Here is a 22,411-nt window from a genome sequence, read left to right on the forward strand (position 1 = left end):
GGAAGCCCAGTTGCACATTTTCTAAAATAATAAGGGTAGGCATCCTGGTGGGCACCCCATGAACATCTACACCTCCATGCAAGATCACCTCCTCCCAATGCCCTTGCTTGTTTTCCTCAAGCATGCAGAGCCCACCAGGACTCCAGCACCGAGGACAGCGCTCAGGCAGCCCGGCCTTCTCTATATGCAGCCCTCCAGGCCAGGAACTGGCTAAGCCACAGCCCAGGAGGAAGAGGATAGAAAACCAGAGAGCAGAAGTCAGGAAGCAGAGAGTGGAAGAGCACGAGATCTCTTCAGGCCCACTAGAGACTATCAGCTATGAGTGCATGTGTGCTCACAACTCAACAGCTGGGTGTGAGTGTGTGGGGACCTGTATCTGTAGTACGAGTACATGGCATGTATGTGCCCAGGCCTGTATGTACCTTGTAGTGGTGCAAGTGTGCAGATGTGTGCCTCTGAGTCACTTCCAATCTTTACAATAGGGTCTTACACCTGCTCCATCATAGGATCTGGACTCCTGGGAGAGCTGCTCCAGCTTGAACTCAGCAACAGCCTGGCAGGGACTTTGCTGGGATCTCAAGCTTGGCAGGGCTCCTCCAAGAGGGTGTGACAGAGGCTGTGTGGCAGGACTCCTCCCAGCAAGTAACATGGCTTTCAGAATCCCCCCACCCCTGCACTCCCACTGATAGCAGAGTGACTGGAGATCTGCTGGTACTGAGGAGGAGACCCAGGAGAACCAGAAGGCTGGGCAGAAAGAACATATCTCCCCAGACCAGATTGGCCTAGGGAGGTGGTCAGGTAATTTCCCCATAGGCCAGGGGGCCAACAGAGCATTTTTTCACAGAGAAGGGGGCCAGGAGCCAGGCTGCAAGCCTCAGGCCTCTGCGGCACTCAGCTGCAGGAGCACTCCAGGCACTATGCGGCTCTGGCAGCCTCCTCTTCAGAGTGATGTCATGGGACACATTTAGCTTGGCCTCCAGCAGGATGTCGCATCCTGTTACTCTCCCTACAGATGTCTCTGCTACTTGTGAATATTTTAATTCAAAAACCAGTACTGGAGCTGTGACTGATTCTAGCTTAGCCAAGTATTTTTCTGTTTTCCTCTGAGCATGGCTTGGTTTCCCCTGAGGGATGGGGACAGAAAGGCCCTAGCCTTTCTGGTTGTGGGAGGTCTCTCTCCTCTCTAGGCCTATTCCTTCCACTGAGTAATGGGACTTGTTCTTTCCTGTCCTGAGTTCCCAAGGTCTTCTTCCTTCTTTGTGAGTCTCCATCTGTGAACCATCTTCAGACATGGGTAGACACTGTGACTCAGGCCCTAGACTGCATGGGTGTGGCATCCATGGAACCCAGGGCCCAGAAATGCCCAGGCCAGGCTGGGGAGCCCTTAGATATCCCTCTTAGTCCTTAGACAGCAAATCCAGCCACCATAGTGGCCAGCCATGTTCACACACATCACCTCCCAGACCAGCATCTCTGAGAGGGCTGGCAGGTAGGAGCCTAATCATCTATTTGCAGCCCTGGCACGGGGTCTGGCCCAAAGAATGCAGAGGATATTATCCCATTTGACAGAGCAGAAGACACTGATGTCAGGAAAGGCGAACAACTGTCTTAGGTCACACAGCAGTTCTGGGTTCCTGACTACCATTTATTCATTTTTCATTCATTCTCTCCCACATTTTGATAGTTTCCCAAGTTGCAAGTGTCTCTGGTAGAATCCAGAAAACTCACTTTTCCAGCTTCCTTTGCAGCTAGGAGTGGATAAGTGACTTAGACTGTACCAATGAAACACTCTCATGAGCCTTTGATATAAAAGCCAGAAATGAGTGAGAGAAAGTCATGCACATGGCATCTACCTTGCTGGCACCAGGGTGGTAACAGAAGCCATGGATGGTAGGTGATTCTGGGAGTCATTTCAGAAACTGAAATTTGAGCCTGTTTCTTGAACTGCCCCCAAAGTTGAGCCTTTTAGAAGTGAACATATTCTTTAATGTACTCTTTTTCTGATTAAAATAGTCAGTCCAGACTTTGTTTAGTCAGTCTGGAGCCAAGAACTCAAACTGATCCACTCACCATCCCACTGCTGAAGGTCTTTCCTGGCCTCCAGAGGGTGTGGCTATGGGGCTGGCACACAGCATGATGCATCCTCCATCCCCATTACTGCATCTCCTAGTGGAAGCTCTGGCTGATGGGGCTGGGTGAGCTGAGCCAGGTCTTTGCTTCTCTGTATTCTAACAACCACAAATTCGGAGACCTGAACCAAAAATTTGAAACCCAACAAAGAATCCACTAAGGATAGCTACCCCTTCTGGAGCAATGGCTTTTAACACATGATATAATGGTTGGAGAGTTGCAAACAATATTCAACCATATCTTTTACTGAATAGTGGTGTTTTCCCCCCTCAGATTAGTAAAATTGTTCAACATAGAAATTTTGGAAAATATAGAAAAGTATAAGACAAAATCACCTGTAATTTCATCCCCCAATGAGAATGCAATAATAACTAATGCAGTTTTGTATATTTTCTAACAACAATAATAATATCCAACATTTACATAGGACCTGGTATGAGGCAGACATTATTTCTAAGCACTTTACGTATGTGTTATGGACTGAATTGTGTCCCCCACATCCCAATTCATATAGGGAAGCTCTAACCTTCAATGAAACTGTATTTAGAGACAGAGTCTTTAAGGTAAGTAAGGATAAATGAAGTCATAAGGGTGGGGCACTAATCCAATAGGACTAGTGTCCTTATAAGAAGAGTGACATCAGGAATAAAGGCCTGAACTTTATTGCGAGAAAGTTTATTATGAGAACTTTATTGCAGAAAGAAGGCAGTCATCTGCAAGACAAGGAGAGGTCTTGCAGACCAGACACCAACTCTACCATCACCTTGACCTTGGATTTCCAGCCTCCAGAATCATGAGGAAATAAAATTCTGTTGTTTAAGCTGCTAAGTTTGTGGTATTTTTGTTATGGCAGCTCTAGCAGCCTAATACAATATGCTAACTTGTTTAATCTTTACATCAACCCTGTCTTTTCCACATGTGTAGTGCAGTTCAAGAAATACTCATTGAATGAATAAGTGAATTATGGATATTGTTTATTCAGTATCTTATGTTGCTTTTTTTTTTTTTTGGAGAGTGCAGTGGCATGATCTTGGCTCACTACAACCTCTGCCTCCTGGATTCAAGCGATTTTCCTGCCTCAGCCTCCTGAGTAGCTGGGATTACAGGCACTCACCACCACTCTCAGCTAATTTTTGTATTTTTAGTAGAGACGGGGTTTTGCCAAGTTGGTCAGACTGATCTCGAACTCCTGACCTCAGGTGATCCGCCCACCTCGGCCTCCCGAAGTGCTGGGATTACAGCCGTGACCCACCGTGCCTGGCCCTTATGTTGCTTTTTAAAAACCTGACATGAGTTTTTTTCCCATGTTATTACCTCTTTACATTTTAAACAATGAATACCTGAGAGCCACTCACACATTCATTCATCTAACAAGTATATGCTGAGTCCCCGCTATGTGCAAGGCATTGTTCTAGGTCCTGGGGATGTAGCAGTAAACAAACAAAAGGTCCCTGCCTGCATGGAAAGCACTTGCCCTGTGGAAATGCCATTGTCCATCTGTCAGGCATGAATTAACACCGCTTATTTGGGAGGGTTTCTTTTAATTGAAAATTCTCTGTTGATCCAACCAGACCGACAAAACCAATGAGATTCTTTTTTTAAAAAAAACGCCAATTAAATAACTGAAGGGTGTCTGGGATTTCCCCCAGAGCTATGGAAAGGCAAAGATAGAGCTCTTGGAAGTTGTCCTGAGTCCACTGGGCTGGGAGTTAGCACTGGTCAACTGGCTGGGAGTTAGCATTGGTCAACTAGCACTGGTCAACTAGCTGGGAGTTAGAACTGGCACCTCCAGGTTCCTGAGGGGACACCTGTGCATATGTCTCCCACTCACACGAGGTCAGAATTGGATGGGAAACAAAATACATTTTAAAGACTGAAAATGAATACAACTTGAAGAAAATATAGATTAATGTTTACACCATCTGGGGATGGGAAAAGTCTTTTTATGCACAACAGAGAAGGCAGAAACCACAAAGGAAAAGACTGGTAGATTTGAAGGTATCTGACTACATGCAAATTTTAAATGTCTACATGTTAAAAGCTACCATTACAAAGATCTAAAGAATCAATAGATAACTTGCAAAAATATTTATGCCACAGGCAACAGAGGGTTTGACATGTAATCCAAATCAATAAGAAAAAGAAAAAAGAGCAAAAGTCATAGCAGGCAATTCAAGAAAGAAATCCTGCCCTTCTCAGCCGAACTGCCCACTTAGGCAAAACGTGAAGCTGTTGCCTGTATGTTTTGTCTCCCTCTCCCAGAGATTATGGTGGCATCGCAGGGTGCTGATCCCTGTGATAAGAGAGAGGACCGGCATTCCATAAGCCCCAATCTCATCCATCTGGAAGCCCCTCACCCACCCCAATCCCTTTTCTCTTCACTGAGAATCCAGACCCTTTTCCCCAGTGGCCACCTAAGCAGTTCAAGCCCACCAAGCAGGCCAGATGATTTTAAACAATAAAAGCAGGATAGAGATGTTAAGAAACTATGTATCTGAGGGTCTGACATCCTGAGAGCCCTTTCTGGGGGGGGTTTTGGTAAGGTGTAATATAAACCTCAAAAAATTCTTACCTTTGGACTATCAATGGTGAGTTGCTCAGGAATTAATACAAAATGTGTGCATGTGGTGGTGTGGGGGGGGGAGAATCAGGAATTATTTGTTCAAAAAGATTGTCATTGCAATATTATTTACAGTAGTGCCAAATTGGAAGCTACCCTAATGCTCAATCACAAGGTTGGAAACATTTTTGGATATCTATAGGATGGCATATGCTTTGCTACCCACAAAAACGATGATGCAGAAGACTGCACAATGACACAGAGGGATATTCATGGCATGCAGCCAATTGAAAAACGCAGGTTATAAAACAGTATAGTCAGCATTATTCAAATGATGTTTAGAAGCAGTTATATATTCATGGAAAAAAATAGAAGAAAGGTTAATATTAGTTATCAGTGAGTGATGGGATATTAAGGCTTTTTTCTTCTTTAAATTTATCTGTATTTTCCAAATTTTCTACAATGAATAAACATTTTTGTAACAAGGAAAAATCTATTATAAGAAGAAGCCATTTCCGGTGTCTCTTGGTTCAGTGAGGGCTGGGGTGCTGGAGAAGGATAAGCAGGTCATGGGAAGATAATTAGGGAAATCAGAGTGATGCCACCTCCCACATAGCCTGACAGCAGGGTATGAGTAAAGAGTTCCTCCTCCCAGGACCTGTCACCTTCTGATCCTGCAGTCTTTTGGCACCTACCCCAGGACCCCTTTCTCTCGTGGCCATTAGAAAACCACAGTGAGCTGGGGCTGGAGAGAGAGAGAGAAAACAGGGCTGGAGGTGGCCATGAGTACTTTCAGGGTAGCTCCTATAAGCCTGGGAAGATGTTACAGAGGGAGAGAAGGGGGAAGAGCCAGAGGCTTTAGAGGTGGTGGAAGGAAGAACTCTAGGAGGCGGCCAGGTGCCAGGAAGTCAAAAAAGAGAATTTCCAGAAGAGGGTGGTGCATTCTCTGGAGGCAGGCAGAATGTGTCCTACTCACAGAGCTTATTACAGGGAACCAAGACTTTAACACCTAAGACACTGAACCTTGCCAATTTGCACCCAGACCCGTGGTAAACAAAACCTGTGCTTTGGGAGGACACCCTCAGGGCCAGGGGAGTAACCGGAAAGTGGAAAAAAAAGTCACTCACTAGAAATCTGCTAGAGGGCGCCAGAAAGGTGCAGAAGGGGCCTACAAAAGAAACAATCCCAAGGACCAGTGGCAGACCACCCAGAAAGGCCAGCAAGGCAGGGGCCTGAGAAGCCATCAGAGCCAGCTGTCCTGTCCTCTCTAATTCCACAGAGGCCCAAGGAGGGGCAGGAACCTGCCCCAGGCCACACAGAAAATTAAAACTAAGACCAGACCAAATCATGGATTTCTAACTCCCTTCCTAATGCACCCTTCATTATTCCCTAGGGAGAATGTTTAAAATGTTGAAAACTTAAATAATTCCTGCATATAAATTATTTAAAACTATATAAAAACATTATTTGTCATCCAACTCAATTTATGAGGTAAATATAGACACAATTCCAAGACTTGATGTGACATCAAATTTTTTGAACTAAGAATAGGCCTATATTGAATATAAATACAGGCACCATAATCCTAAATGAAGTTTTAACAGATGGATTAACTATATAAATTGAAATTCCATGAAAATAAAATAGCATCTCTCTCCAAGGTGCCAGGCTGATACGGAACAAGCAGCCAGGGGCAGAACCCACAGACTTGTTGAGCATCATCCAAGCACAATTGCCTGATGAACTCACATTCTACTCCTAGCCTACACTAAAATATAAGGATGCTAGGATTATCTCTGCAGAAACTTCTTTAGAGAATGCCTGCTCTCACTATGCCCTTCATTCCATCCATAACTTTATGATAGCAGCTGCCATGGTCACAGAAATGTGACCCTATTCACTGGTCACCTATGAAACGTCTGGGTGACCAATAATTAATTGGTCCAATAACTAGCTGGATCCATCATAGTTCTTCCCTGGGAACTCTGAATTGGGACTTTAGTCCTTTTCTGCAGAGAATATATATCTGCAGAAAACATGACAAATGAAGCAAATATGCCCAGAGAAGCAGAGATGAAAAACAGAGGAATGCATTGCTAGATTCTCTATAGGGCAGATGACAGGTGGGAAAATCAGTGCAAAAAATCAGACTAGAAGAGGGCTCAAAACCAACTATCTTGCATCTCAAAGCCCAGATAAAGGTTTTCAGCCAGTCCAGAATGGAGTCTGACCTTTCAGTGGCCCTCATTTCCCACCATTCCTGCAACTCTGATTCTAGTCAGCCCTGGAAGTCCAGCTGCACTCCTGCATTTGCAACATGTGAGATACTTCTGATGACTGACTAATCAATCTCAATTCCCTTTTAGCTGGCTTGAGTAGGTTACAGTGCTTGTGGTCACTTGCACTGACTAACATCTCATTTAACAGATGAGGAAACTGAGGTTTAGAGAGCTGACATAGCTTGCCCAAGGTCTCCACAGCTGGCCTGAGATTTGAACCCAAAGCCATCCAAATTCCAAGCATGTGTTCTTTCCATTATACCTATTAACAGGAAAACTGGCAAAGATCATACAAAGAGGAATTCACAACAATTTAACATCTTTTATCAATAAAATCTATTAAAATTAGAGATAGAGAATTTCTTATGTGGAAAAGGAAACACAAGAGTTAATTTCTTGGGAAGAGGCAAACTGAATTTGGGAGGCACTCTGTTTCGTAGTAGGAAAACATAGCAAGGGTAACCCCAGAAAACTTAGTAACTGGAGCCTTTGCTCTCATCACTGAAGCTACTATAGCCTTGCTGTGGTTGTGTAGGGGCAAATCCCAGAAGGAAAGAAACAAGATCCCCTGCATTTGTAGAAATACCAGAGCCAACCATGAGCTCTCAGTGATGACACGGCAGCAGGGAATCCACCCAATATACCAGCACATCCTCCACTCCAACCTCACTCAGAATAATTTCCAAAAAGAAAAGGTGAAATCTGTACAATGAAAACTCCCAAACAAGGAAAAAGTAATGACATGTAAAACACTCAGGACAGACACACTGAGCCAAGTGTGCAATGAAGAGAGCACAGTTTCACAAGGTGAATTCCCCGAAACTGTGAGGTGAGGAGTAAGGGAGGTGACTTGGCCACAAACACCTGTGAAAAGTCAGATTGAAACCCACAGGGCCACCCTTTCCTGACACTATGTCACCTCCTACACTCAGCATGCACGTGGTATCTCGCTCAGCCTTCTGGCATTCCAGAGATACTCAATAAAGACATCCACTAAAATTTTGTGCTATAGAATTTCAGAATGTAAGAGAGAAGTCCTTGAGCAGGTGTAAACACCAACAGGGCCTGTTCTGGTGGAGAGTCAGAAAACAATTCACCCTGGGGCAGTACTTTTTGTGCCAGAGTCAGCATGTGCATTTTGGGAGCAAGGAGGATGGACCTCTAATTTGTGCCCTTGGAAAGGACCAAGAAGGGTTTCCTCAGCAGGGCAGGGGCAGACAGTGGCTCTTGAAGGAAAAGGAGCATTGGCAGACAGGTCCGTACTCATCCTGCGCCTTCCTCCAGGCACCTCTGTTCCTGCCAGCCCCCTTCTATGCACAGTCAGCCCCTCCTCCTCCATGGGCCATTATTCTATTCCCATCACCGTGCTCCTCAAGGGTGGGTCTTCCCTGCCCAAGCATAAAGTCCAGGTCCTCTGGCCAGCCCAAGTTCCCAAGGCCTGGTCCTGCTGAACCTCCTGCCATATTCATCACTACTCCCTCCATGTGCTTTCTGCTTCCCCTAACTGATTTGCTCCTACCAGCGGACCTATTTTCACAGTTCCCTGGCTGGGTATCCCTCCTGTCTCAACCTGGACAAGTCTATGCCTCCACATAAGACTCCTCTTTCCAAGATAAGCACCAATGAGCTCACTGGGGGAAGATCGCACTCCTCTGAGAACAGGAGTCCACACTGCTTTGTATTTATGCTTTGGATGACTCAAATTTAGCTCTGCATCTATATGTGGATGGAAGAGAGAAAGAGGAAAGACCCAAAGTGAGTGTCTAGAGGGCAGAAACTCCAAGGGAAGCAACTAAAAAGCTTTGTACTTAAGAGGAGTATTTATGAGGTGGCTGAATATTTATTACATATGGAAATAAAAAGGAAAATTATAGGAAAAAATGTTTCATTCAAAAAGCAACAAAAAATAGAAAATAACTGGGAATAAACTTAAGATTTGCACAGGACCTAGATGAAGAGCAATATAAAACTTTATAGAAGGACATAAATGCACAAAGAGGTAAACTCTATTCTTGGATTAAAATACTAAATGCTATGAAGACATTAATTCTTCCCAAACTTAAGTTTGTATTTAATGTAGTCTCACTTTTTAAGTTAACAATGTGAATCTAAATATCATTTGAAAGTTGTACATGTACAATGCTGGCTGAGAAACATTTGTGAAAGGAGAATAATAATAAGTATTAAAATGCCATAGTAAATAAGTACAATGAATAGCACAAAAATAAAATCTGTGATACAAGTACAAAAATGGATAGATCAATTAATTAGAAAGCCCAAATATTAAATAAAAATACCACATAAAATTAAAAATTTTTTCAACTCAAAAAAGTATGTATTATATGAGGAACTCTTTATAAATCAATTAGGAAAAACACACCCCAAAAGAAGCTGACTAAGCAATTCAGAAAATAAAAAATACAAATCACTAGCAAATATTTGTCAATCCCAAAAGTAACCAAAGAAAAAAACCAATAAAAATAAAAATAAGGTACACCTTTCCTGTCAGTTATCAGAGTTTAAAGCATGATAATAGATTCTATTGGAAAGGGTTAAGGACGTGGGTTTAGATCATCCTTTTGGGGAAGGAAGGCAATTTGGCAAAATACATAGAAAATTTTAGTAAGCATGGTAAACCCAGCAAGTCCCCCTTAGGAATTTATCTTAAGGAAATACGTGCAAAAAATAGCTATATATGAATATTCAAAGATGTTCACCATGATGTTACTGATAATATAACACGTTTGAAGCAACTTTAATATCTAACAATGGTGGATTAGAGAAATAAATTATTGCATACTCATAGGACAAATACTACGTAGCCAGTAAAAATAATGGCATAAGAGAATGGAAAATAATGCCAGAAGATGACTGCACTGCATTAAATTAAAATGGGTTATGAAATCCATTCTTCCAAAAAATATTTATTGAGTGACTACTATGTACTAGGAAACAACAGTGAACAAAGAAGATAAAACCATTGTCCTCATGGAGCTTACATTCCATTATGAAATTTATAAACTAGAATGGAAGGTATGGCTCCAAGTAACAAAAAGAAGATGTGATTGGAAGGGAGTCAGGAAAGACACAGATTGATGTGTCAAAAGTAAATAATGCCCTCTGAGCTGGGATCGAGGGTGGTTTTTATACTCTTTTTGGTGCTTTTCTGAGTTCTCCAAACTTTCTATAATGAACATATATCACATTTGTAGTCAGAAAGAAAAATGAAGTTATATTTTTGAAAAGGAATGCAAATTAAGACATGTGTAATAATCAGGATTCCAAAATCACAGGGTTTGTTGTTCACTAAACGCATTGCCCACCCCTGCAGAGAAGACAGGCTGGATGGGACTCAGGAGTCGGCTGCTCTGGGAATGGAGGTGAGGGGGCACTAGGGAAGGGACGTCTCAGCAGCAGAGGTGGGTGTGGGATCCCGATAAGACAGAATGAGAGGTGGGAGGAAAGAAAGTTCAGGCAAAGGAACATCTTGCAGGTCTTTCTCAAACAACCTCCCCCGCAAAATCATATTGATCCTGATTACAGCGTCTTTCCCATGAGTCAGTGTCATCTCATCCCCAGGCATGGCTGAGACCCAGGCGTCCCCTAAGCAGCCGGGACAGACAGGTTGCCCACTGGCTTGACTCAGTCCTTCCTAACCTGGCCTTTTCAGTTGTTTTTTTTCTGAGCCTCTGCTGACATTTTGGAAATTGACCTTCAGAATTGGTCAGTAATTATTTGACCACTTGTTTTCTTTTTATTCATCAAATGTGTCACTTTTGGTTCCTTCTAGTACCCAGGTAATGGGTGGCCAAGATTTTTTTCCCACATCCTGAGATGTTGTAGACCCACCACGCCCATGACAATCAACCCAGCCCAGTCCAAGCCCTTTCTGAGATGCGTGAGGTCCATTTTCTGACCTCTGCTCACCCTTAGGAGTATCCTGTAATCCCCTGGCAATAGTCTGACCCCTGTAATACCCACTCCTCAGGTCATTGGCCCCTCACCCCATCCCCCGTCAGCGACCTCCACCCCAGCCTCTGCTCCCATACAGCCTTCCTGAGTCCTCTGGACTCCAGAGCAGGAAAATCTCAAATGTCCTGGAAGCCTTCACAGACCCTCCCTTCACCTCCTGTCCTGATCTGGCCCAGGATGCTGCTCCTGGAAGTCCTCGGTAGGGGCTGTTTCTTCTCACAGACCACACTAAGATGGGTTTGGCAGATGGGCAGGACAGCAGCAGTCACAGATCATCTACTTACTCTCTGTGTTCCGGCTCCTGATTTGACCGCCAGTCCAGCCCTGCTCTCTCTCCTAGAGCTGGTTATGGTGATCCTCCCGAAAATGGAGTGCTGATAGTCATTGGGGTTTCATGTGGCTCCTAAGTCAGTCACGGATAGATCTTGCCCTGATCTGTGCAGCTAATCATGTGGCTTCTTTCCCAGGTGTGGATGGGCCACGGGCTGGAGTTCGGCGGCACGAGTGAAGAAATGACACAGCTCAGAAGGAGATGAATGCTTCCAAACTTTATCACGCCACGTGTGATGACTTGGAACCAGCTTATGGGGCTTCTCCCAGCCCAGGCACCACTAGCCTCCAAGGATGGCCCAGAACTTTAGGACCCCGTTCCTGCTCTCTTCTTCCAGTCCATCACCTCTGTGTCCCGGTTCTCCCCTTCCATGACTTTTACCCACACACATCCCACACAACACAGCCTCAGAACGGTCCAGCACTCATGCCACTCTCCCTGCCATGCTGGCCATTGGGCCTCTATTCTCCCTCATCCTTTATTTCCACTCCTGTCCAGTCCCAACTCAGTGATGCCCATGCCCCCAACTCCCTATCAATCACTTTTTCAGTGCCCTGGATTTTCCATCTGTGCTGATGCCTCTGTGAATGGGGATTAATCCTCCACTCCGTTGTCCCCAGCCTGAGACCAGCCTGGGCTGCTGAGAAGAGGTAGGCATGGGTAGTTACAGCAGGGTGGGCTGTGTGCTCTGACAGAAAGACTCCAAGGGGTTCAGAGGGATAGGGCACAGAGGCTCCTAGCCCAGGGCCACTCTGAGTCCAAGTTCAACCCAGAACAGAGAAGAAAATGATTGTCCTGTGGCCTGGATGTCCTTTTGGACCACAGCTGTGGACCACATGGGCACTGGCTTCAGCCATGATAGACTCTTACGTGGGTCCATTTTTACCCCCAAATACCGCACCTTTTCTCTTCCATTCATAGCAAAATTCCCTGAGGGAGCCGTCTGCATTCACTATTCCCACTTCTCCACCTCATGGCCTGTCCTCCAAGGCGTGACTTGTCAAGGTCACTAACACTACCATGTTGCCAAATCCAGGGTCCACGTCTTTGTTCTCATCTTGCTTTTTTGCCAGGTAGCCTTCCTCTCAGCTGCAGGGAAACAGCTTCCTGAGTGTTGTCTTCTCTTGCTTCCATGACAGCACATGCTCCAGGCTTTCCTGCCACCTCCCTGATGCTCCTTTGTTCTCTCCTTTGCTGCTTCTTCTCAGGAGCTGTCCTGCCTCTAAATGCTGGAATGCTATGGGGCTGAGTCCTCAGAGCACAATTTACACATGCTTCTCAGTTCCCTCTCCCAGCCTCACAGATGCAAGTACTGTCTACCCGCCAATGACAACTAAATTCTTATTTCCCACCCTGGTATCTCTCCGGAGCTTCAGACTCCTACATCCACCTTTCCTCTTGGTAACTCCCACTGGATATCAAGTGGCCTCTCCAGTGAACCACAGCCCCATGGATATTGGTGCAGATGCGCTTTCCTGGCATCCTTCCCACCCTCCCTGCTCTGGTAGGCAGATAGTCCTAGTGTGAAAGCAACTAGTAGAACCCTGCATCATTGCCACCGTGATTGGTCATCTAAATTAGACAAAAGTTCAGGACCTTTGTTTAATGGTTTGACAGTAGAAGCTTCTGCTGGTGGATGTCAGGACTGGAACCAGTGCAGCCATTTTGCCTTATTGAGGGATGCCAGACTGAGGACAGACCAACTGATGGAGAAGCGCTGACCCAGCCACACCAGAACCTGTGCCACCTCTGGGCTTTTCGGTCACTGGAGTCCATGCAGTCCAACTGCAATTCTCCAGTTCACCCTTGCCTCTTTCTTCTCACACCTCACATCTCGCCCGCCTGTCAGCAGCTCCTTCCAGCCCTGTTTTAACAATACATGCAGAGTCCGTGGGTGACTGGTTGCTCTGCAGCTGTCCCCAGCTCCCTGTCCTGCTGTGGCAGGTGCCTCACTGGTCACCCCACTCCTACTCTTGTCCCCCTGCTTCCCACTCCGCCACAGCAGCCAGGCTCATCTTTGAAAAATCTAAGTGAGATCATGTCATTAGTCTGCCTGAAACTCTCTTAACTTGGAAGATAATCCAGAGTACTTATCAGGCCCACAAAGCCATGAACGATCCAGCCCTGCCTACCTTTCTGGCTCTGCTTACCTTTCTGGCTCATCTTCTCCATGGCCCCCACCCACTCATGCTGGCCTCCTCTTCCCTGGAAACTCCCCGGTCACTCCCACTGCAGGCCCCGTCCCTGCTCCACTGCACCCACGTTCTTCCTATGCCATTCAGGTCTGAGTTCAGATGTCCTCTCCTCAGGGAGGCCTGGCCTATGGCCCAATCTCATGGCGCCCACCCAAACTCTGTCGCAGTACCTTGTTGGATGAAGGGACACTATGGGACATTACCTTATGTGTGCATGTGTTCGCTTTTTAATTGTCTGTCTCTCTCCCTCCCTTGGGAACTCCTTGTCGGCAGGCCCAGCCCTGTTCCTTGCTATATCCTAGGTCCTAGCACTGCGTTTGGACAGAAGGTGAATTCCAGCAACATTTGTGGCCATCATAGAAGCAGAAGGTGGTTGTGGCCTCGCTGGTGTGGGATTTTCTGCCCCACTGCACTGGAAGCCAGAGTTTTCCTCCAGGCCTCTGGGCATAATGGAGGTGTGGGCGCAGATGCAGAGGGCTCAGGGGAGATCTGTGAGGCTTTCAGAGACTGTGGCTCATTAGGGTGGTTCACACCAGTTCCCAGATGTTCTATGGAAAAAGCATCAGAGAAAAGGGGCCTGAGAAACCTCTGTGGCTGCAGTCATGGGAAGCCCCAACTCAGAGAGGCCCTGGGGCGGGGTGTGTGTGGGGAGATCTCAAGTCATCCTGAGGCCTTTGGTCATACATTCCACATCTGCTGGGGTCTGGAGTTCCTGATGCCATAGTGACCACCCTGACCACTATGCGGCAGGTAATGCCATCTGGAACAAAGTGGGCCACGGCAGGCCTCAGGTCAGACCTGGGACTCTGCTGGACCAAGGCCACTCAGGTCCTGGCTGGGGGCGGTGGGGCTGCTGTACACATTTCCTGGCACACGCTTCCTTTCTCCCATTTGATGAGCATATGTTGTCACTGGGGCCTTGGCCACAGTTTCCTGCCTTCGTCTCAGATCAGAAGCCACAGCCACAGTCTCAGTGACTGCCCCACAAGGCTGGTCTTGGCTGAGAGTCAGTCAGACGACTTCAGAGATAGGGCCAGGCATGTGATGTCAGCCCACGCTCCCCCACCCACACCCCAGCCCTTCCCAAGGTGGGCACTTTGTGATTCAGGGGGCACATTCAGTGACAGCCAGTTGGATGTCTTGGGGAGGGTCAGCTCTGGCCCTGGATGGACAGGATAGCTCTGGGTAGACCTGCACTCAGCACGGGTTTGATGAGCACCCCTCGGGCTCTGGGGAACCCCACTGAACCCCTGGCCAAGGGTACAGCTGTAGGTACTGGGGACCATCTGTGGACCAAAATCCCTGGACTGTGATCCTCACCCAAGCTCTCCACGACTCAGGCTGGCCATGCCTCATGCGCACAGCCCTGCACTCCTGAAGCCATGATTGGCCTGTGGCTCTCTGTGGAGCCACTTTCTCTTTCACTTTTCATGCTGCTTCCTCTGCCTGAATACCTTTCTCCACTGTCTTCACTCATGGGCCACTCCTCCTGGAAGCCCTCCATAAACTCCCTGCCATCATGGAGGGCACCCCTCTATGCTCTCAAAGGCCCTGAACAGTTTAGTTGTCTCTCTCTCTCTCTCTTTTTTTTTTTTTTTTTTTGAGATAGGGTCTCACTCTGTTGCCCAGGCTGGAGTGCAGCGGTGCAATCTCGGCTCACTGCAACCTCCCACTCCTGGGTCCAAGCAATTCTCCAGCCTCAGCCTCCTGAGTAGCTGGGACCACAGGCGTCCACCACTACACCCAGCTAATTTTTGTATTTTTTGTAGAGACGGCGTTTCACTATGTTTCCCAGGCTGATCTTGAACTCCTGAGCTCAAAGCGATCTGCCCGCCTTGGCCTCCCAAAGTGCTGGGACTACAGGCATGAGCTGCCATGCCTGGTCAACAGTGTAATTCCCAGTGAGGCTGCAAATGGTCTCCCCAAGTGCTGCCTTGACTACTTTATTTAACATCGCTATCCCTCCTTCCTCTTCTTCCAAGTATCCTTGGTTCCCCTATTCTGTCCTACTTTTTCCAAAGCATTTATCAGCTTCTAACATCCCATACATTTTTTTACTAAAATCACATGTAGTATTAGTATTGTCTCTCTTTCTCCTTGCTGAACTTTACAAGGACAGGGATCTTTGGCTGTTTTCTTATATATCCTAAGCACTTAGAACAGTGTCTGGCAACTAGTAGGCGGTCAATAAATAGTGGAATGAATGAACCATAGTTGTCTCTTTACTTGTTGGTAAGCTTCAAGGGTAGAGCCTAAAGATAAGTCACCTCTGTGTACTCAGCACTCAGTGCAGGATTGTGGGCAGAGCAGACATCTGTAAACTAAAGCCCTTGGCCTGCCATTCAAGGATCCTACCATCTACAACCAAGCTTTCTTTCCAGCCTCATTCAGCAGAGTACAGCGGGAAGAAGTTCTGGCTAAACGGTTGGCCAGCTGCTTTGCCCTGTTCACTGTGGCTCACTCCAGGCTGCCCACTCTGCCAACACCTGCATCACTACATGAATGGGACAAACTCTGCTAATATCTCCTGCCAATGATCAGTGGTCACTTGTACCTGGGAGTGAATAATTCTAACATCTGAGCATGTGTGGGCATCAGTATGAGTTGTGTGTGACCATGGATACTGCTCTGGGGATACTCAGAAATAATTGACAGATGGTAGAAGGGCATGGACATGTGTGTGTCAGAGCAATTCCTGTAATTGTTCCAATTGCTATAATTACATTTGAAGAGGGGCAAGTTATAGATTACAAATCAGTGGGGGAAGGGATCAATTCTTCACTAATAGTGATGGAGAAAATGGCTTTTTGGGAAAAACAAAACAAGACAAAACAAAAGCTAGTTGAGATCCCTGCCTCATGCTTAATCACAACAAAATTAATTCCAGCTGGAGTAAAAGCTAAATGTAAAAAAAGAAAAAGCCCAACAACTAGAAGAAAAGTTTAAATACTTATCCTCTCATTGAATGGTAGAGGACTTTCTAAATAAAAATCAATGAAAGAACTTATCCAGGAGAAATCAAAGTATATGTCCATATAATGAATGCCTGTACATGAATGACTGCAGCTTTAGGTGTAGCAGCCCTAAATTGGAAACATCCCAAATTTCCACCAACAGATAAATAGATAAACAAATTGAGGTATAGCCGTACAATTAAATACTACTCAGCAACATAAAAGAATGAATTTTACTTTTTTTTTTCCTGAGATGGAGTCTCACTCTGTCGCCCAGGCTGGCGTGCAGAGGCATGATCTCCACTCATTGCAACCTCCGCCTCCTGGGTTCAAGTATTCTCCTGGCTCAGTTTCCTGAGTACTTGGGACTACAGGCACACACCACAAAACCTGGCTAATTTTTGGTACTTTTTTGTAGAGACAGGGTTTCACTATGTTGCCCAGGCTGGTCTTGAACTCCTAGGCTCAAACAAGCCACCCACTTCGGCCTCCCAAAGGGCTGGGATTACAGATGTTAGCCACTGCACCTGGCCTAGGTATGTCTTATATATAGTAATATATATACATATGTGTACAACTCAGTGAATTTTTGCATATGCATATATACTTGTGTAAGCAACACTCAATCATGATCTAGAACATTTTCAGTACCCCAGAGGTTTCCCTCATACTCCATCCTACTCAATATCCTCCCAAAAGAAACCAGAAAAAGGCCAAAAGGCCAGTAGATGTGCTCATATAAATTTAAAACTTTTATGTGTGAAAATCATCATGAATTATATTAACAATTAAGTATCAGGCTGGAGAAAATATTTTCCACAAATATGACAAAACATTTCTCATCTTAATACATGAAAAGCTCTTCTAAGGAAAACACTTGAGGCCTTAATGGAAAAACAGGCAAAGGAAAGGAAAAGGGAAAAGGAAAAGAAAAGGAAAAAGGAAAAGGAAAAGAAAGGAAGGAAAAAAGGGAGAGAGGGAGGGAAGAAGAGAAAGAAGAAGGAAGGAAGAAAAGAAGATATTCAATCACTTTCAGTCAACTAGGATTTATGATGGGACTACTGTCTAGGCATTGACTAGATGCTGAGATTATAAGAGGAAATAAGGCACAGTGCTCACAGTGTCATGAGAAAGATGAGCAAATGACAATTAAACGAGGATAAAGTCTACAATCCACTCAGATAGCACAGGTGTTATCTGAGCCCAGAGCAGTTATCTGACCCAGTCATGGAGGTTTCCTGGAGGGGGCAGTGTCTGAGCTAAGGTTTGAAGAGAAAGAGGTGGTATGGGGGCAAGAGAGGAGGAAGCCAGCATTCCAGAGTGAAAGAAAAACTTGTGTAAAGGCCTGGGAGGGAGAGAAAGCAGCATGAGTCGTTCAGGCTGGGTGAACCCAGGGTTCAGGGGCACAGGAGTGATGGGAGATAAGGCTGGAGGAACAAGGGGCCATTACCTTGGACACAAGGCCATAGAGAAACTGAAGAATTTTGAGAAGCAGGGGAATGAGATGACTGGAGTTAAATTGAAGAAGATCACATCTGGCTCTGGGTGGGAGAGAGATCGACAGAGCAGGACTGGAGGGCAGGATTCTAGTGAGAAGCCTATAGTAGACAATGAGGAAGAAGCCATGAGGTTTGGTGCAGGGGAAAGGGCCAGGAAGAGTCTTCCCAACAGGATTGTGAGAGTGCTTGGAGGTAGAGGTGAGGTGAGCAGGCGATGTGAGGGTGAGGCGCAAGGGAGGTGAGGATGACCATGCGGCTTGAGTTTCTGGGTGGATGGTGGTGGTAGTCACTGGGTGAGAAATGCTTTGGGAAGAGGAGGCTCAACTAGGGAAAGATGATCCAGCTTAGAATGTGGTAAGCTGGAGGTCTTTAGGGAGCAACCCAGGGGAGACATTGGCCCAGAGGTGTCATGGAGCTGTGGAATGCCGGCTGTCCTGGTCTAAGTGGTAGAGTTCCAAGACTGTTTTGGAGTCAGACAGAGGCAAAGGAATAAGCTATAAAGTCTAGAACGAGCTGTCAGGAGGATAACCAGAAAAATCTGGTCCTAGGAGGTTGATGAGCAGCAATATGGCTGCTGCTGCAACAGGTTAAGGATTCTGAAACCATTTAGTGAAATCCCTGGAATAGATACTCACTAAAATGGAACCCTCATGTGCTTCAACTATAGCAAGGACCTTAAGCAGTGGTCCTTTCAAAGCAGCCTCCTTGGGTAGTGGGCTCACAGCCCACACTGGAGGAGTGAAAAAGGAAATATGAGAGTAGGAGAGAACAGATTTCTACCCAAATTCCTATCCCCCTCCTTGTTGCTTGTGGTCCCTGGGCCCTGCTCCTTATAACTTTCCTTAGTTCCCAAGAAATCAAGGAAAAATGGTATGATGACAATTATATTAAAGGAAAATGTTAGAGGATATTACCCAGTTGTATTTTCCTGGTAAATTGTTATCCACAAGGCTTCCCCAATTCCCATAGGTGGAATGTGATATATCTGAGACTTCCAGGGAGGGGTCAGGAATAGAAAAAAAAAAAAAAGAAAAAAAAATTTTGAGTTTCAAAAGCCCAAACTCTTAAGGGATTTGGGACACAGGAAATGAATGCAAAATGATTTAGAACCGGGCCTTTAGCCCAACTAGAAAAAGTTTCCCTAGACTGGTAGGAGGGAGTATTTGGGGTGAGGCCAGCCAGAGGGAAAGTGAACGTCTCTAGGAAAAGTCCTGTCCCTCCCGCTTCTTGGCCAGAAGGATTTAAAGGATCTCAGTGTGGAAGGGTACCCTCTTTTCAGATGGAGCTAGAGGTGGGTGAGACCACACAGTGGCCAATCTAGGCTGCTGGGCCAGAAAGCCTTACGGAGATCACTGTGAACCTCCAGCTTGGCCCGGGAGCAACGGGATGGCTAGGGGCAACAGAGCCATCCAACCTCTTCCCCCAATGGAGGGGTGTCTGTGACCTGAGAGAGGGTCAGATGGAAGAACCCTGGGTGAGAAATGAGGGAAGATTTTGCGATGACATATAAAACCAACATCTGAAGGCCCTCACTGATTCATGATTACATGGTTTGTTGTTGTCCATGCCTCTCTCTTCTCTGATGCCTCCAAAATACCCAGAATGTAAATACAACTCAGGAAATGGGAAAAGACCCAGATGAATTTATCAAGTATCACAGAAGCTTGCAATGGAGAATGCATTTAGTCACAAAAATAAACTAAACAGTTTCATTTATAGTAATATACTGGCCTAGCTTATTTGAATTGAAAAAAGGCATGAATGACTTGATAAGATAGTCAAGAAGTACCAGAGTATAAACTAGGGGTGGAGTAAAAACTGAAGGGGAGAAAAAAGGGGAAATAAAATTCAAAAGAGGTGTATAGAACACTGAAGCCACTTCTGCTCTAAGAATATTTACCAGCCCTGTAAATCTTGACTTCAGTTCTGATGGTCTTACAGAGTGAGGAGTCAGAAGTCAAAGTGCAAGCCTGCCTGAGGTAGGGAGTCTAACAGGGCACACTTTCGTCACTAGTCTGTGGCCCTAGAGGCCTACATTTTCAGAATGAGAATGAAAGAGAAATAAATCTGGCAGAAGCTAATGCAGGCATCTTCATCTTAGACCTCAATTATCACCATGAATAATTTTTCAAGGACTTTGAAACATGCACAGTAAAAACCAGGCATATGAGAAAACAAAGCACTGTGAATGAGCACCAGAAGAAACAGAACCACAAAGACTTTAGATATTTGAATTATCAGGCATAGATTATAAAACAACTGTTTGTTAAGATTCAGAGAAACAGAAGAGAAGCTTGAAAATATCTGAAGGAAATAAGAAACTATAAAAAGTAATCTAGCAGTTTTGAATTAAAAAAATAAAGTAGAACTTGTAGCATTTAAAAAACACAACACTTAAATTAAAAAATCAATGGCAAGGTTTATGGCATACTAGATTCAGCTGAAGAGAGACTTAGTAAACTGAAAAACAGGTAAGAGGGCATTATCCAGATTATAGCCCAGAGAGAAGAAAGACAGAAAAAGACAGACAGACAAGAAGAAAGAAAGAAAGAAAGAAAGAAAGAAAGAAAGAAAGAGAGAGAGAGAGAGAGAGAGAGAGAAAGAAAGAAAGAAAGAAAGAAAGAAAGAAAGAAAGAAAGAAAGAAAGAAAGAAAGAAAGAAAGAAGGAAGGAAGGAAGGAAGGAAGGAAAGAAGGAAGGAAGGACGGAAGGAAGGAAGGAAGGAAGGAGAAAAGAAAGAGAGAGAGAAAGAAAGAAAAAGAAAGAAATAAGAGAGAAAGAAAGAGAGAGAAAGAAAGAAAAAGAAAGAAGACAGACAGAAAGAAAAAGAATGAAGGAAGGAGAAAAGGGAGAGAGAAAGAAAGAAAAAGAAAGAAATAAGAGAGAAAGAAAGAGAGAGAGAAAGAAAAAGAAAGAAGAGAGAAAGAAAGAAAGAAAGAGGGAGGGAGGGAAGGAGGGAGGGAGAAAGGAAGGAAAAAGGAAGAAGGAAGGAAGGAAAAAGAAAGGAAGGAAGGAAAAAATGGAAATTAGGATATATGAGGGATCAAATAAAAAGAACTAACCTATATTTAATCATGATTCCAGATGGAGCAGAAAGAATGAAACAGAGGAAATATTTAGAGACAAAACAGATTTTATTTTTCCAAAACTGATGTAAAGGCATCAATTGTCACACTTAAGAAACTTATTGAAACCCAAAAAGAATAAATAAAAATAAATCTACACCAAGACCCATTATAGGAATACTGTAGATCATAAACGACAAATAGGCAATCTTAAAAAGAAGCCAGAAAAGGAATATATTGACTTGAAAGGAGGAAGAATTAGATTGACAGTTGACTTTTCAATAGCAATAATAAAGCCAGGAAGCAGGGGGAATCATTTATCGAATATGCCAAAGGAAATAACTGCCTGTCTAGAATTTTATATTCAAGAAATAAAAACTGAGAGATTTTGTAACCATCTAGTTCTCACTAAAGGAAACTCTAAAAGATATGCTCAAGGCATTAGGAAAGTAATTCCACATAGAATGTTTGAGATGAAAGAAGAGCAGAGAAAGTATAATCATGGAGCAGGGATAGAGCTAAACAAACACAAACTGCATAAAACAGAAATAATAATCTCTTATGGAGTTAAAATATAGAGGAAAATATACAAAAATGAAAACATATAAGTTGGGAAATCGGAAAATGAAATTAAAATGTTCTAAACTCTTTATTTCTCAAGAGGAAAATAATAATTAACTTTAGACCTTGATAAGTTAAGAATATTATAATTTCTAGGGTAACCACTAAAAGAATTGAAATGCAGTGTATAACTTCCAAACTAGAAGAGGGGTAAAAAAGATTTAAAAAAGAAACTAATCCAAAAGAACAGAACAAAACAAAACAAAAAAAAACACACAAAGAAAAAGAGCAGGAAAGACAAATGAAAATCACTGTATAAGATGATAAATTTTTACAAAATATAACAATAATTACATTAGATTGAAAAACAAACATTTTGGGTAAAAGATAACAGTTGAGTTAAAAAGCAAAACTCAATTATATGTTGCTTACAAGAGACACACTTGAAACATGAGAAAAGTTGAACTAGAGGAAGATAGATATACCACGCAAGCCCTTACCAAAAGAAAGTAGGTGGAGCCATAGAAATATAAGACAAAATAGACTTTAAGGCAAACAGCTTTTCTAGAAGCAAAAAAACTCAATGACAAGGAATTGTTCAATTCAAGAAGATACAATAATTTAAGATTTGTATGTATAATCTCAAAATATATAAAGGAAAATTGACAGAACTACAAGGATAATTAGGCACATTTACAATCACAGTGGAAGATTTTTACATGCTACTCTGTAACTGATAGAATAAACATATCAAAAATCCAGTAAGGACACCAAACTTTAAAAGCAGTGAGAAAACCTGACCAAATAAACATGGATAAAATGCTGTATCCAATAACTGAAGAATACAGACTCTTCTCAATTATACA

This window comes from Theropithecus gelada, chromosome 6, assembly GCF_003255815.1.
Source record: "Theropithecus gelada isolate Dixy chromosome 6, Tgel_1.0, whole genome shotgun sequence".
NCBI classification, from domain to species: Eukaryota; Metazoa; Chordata; class Mammalia; order Primates; family Cercopithecidae; genus Theropithecus; species Theropithecus gelada.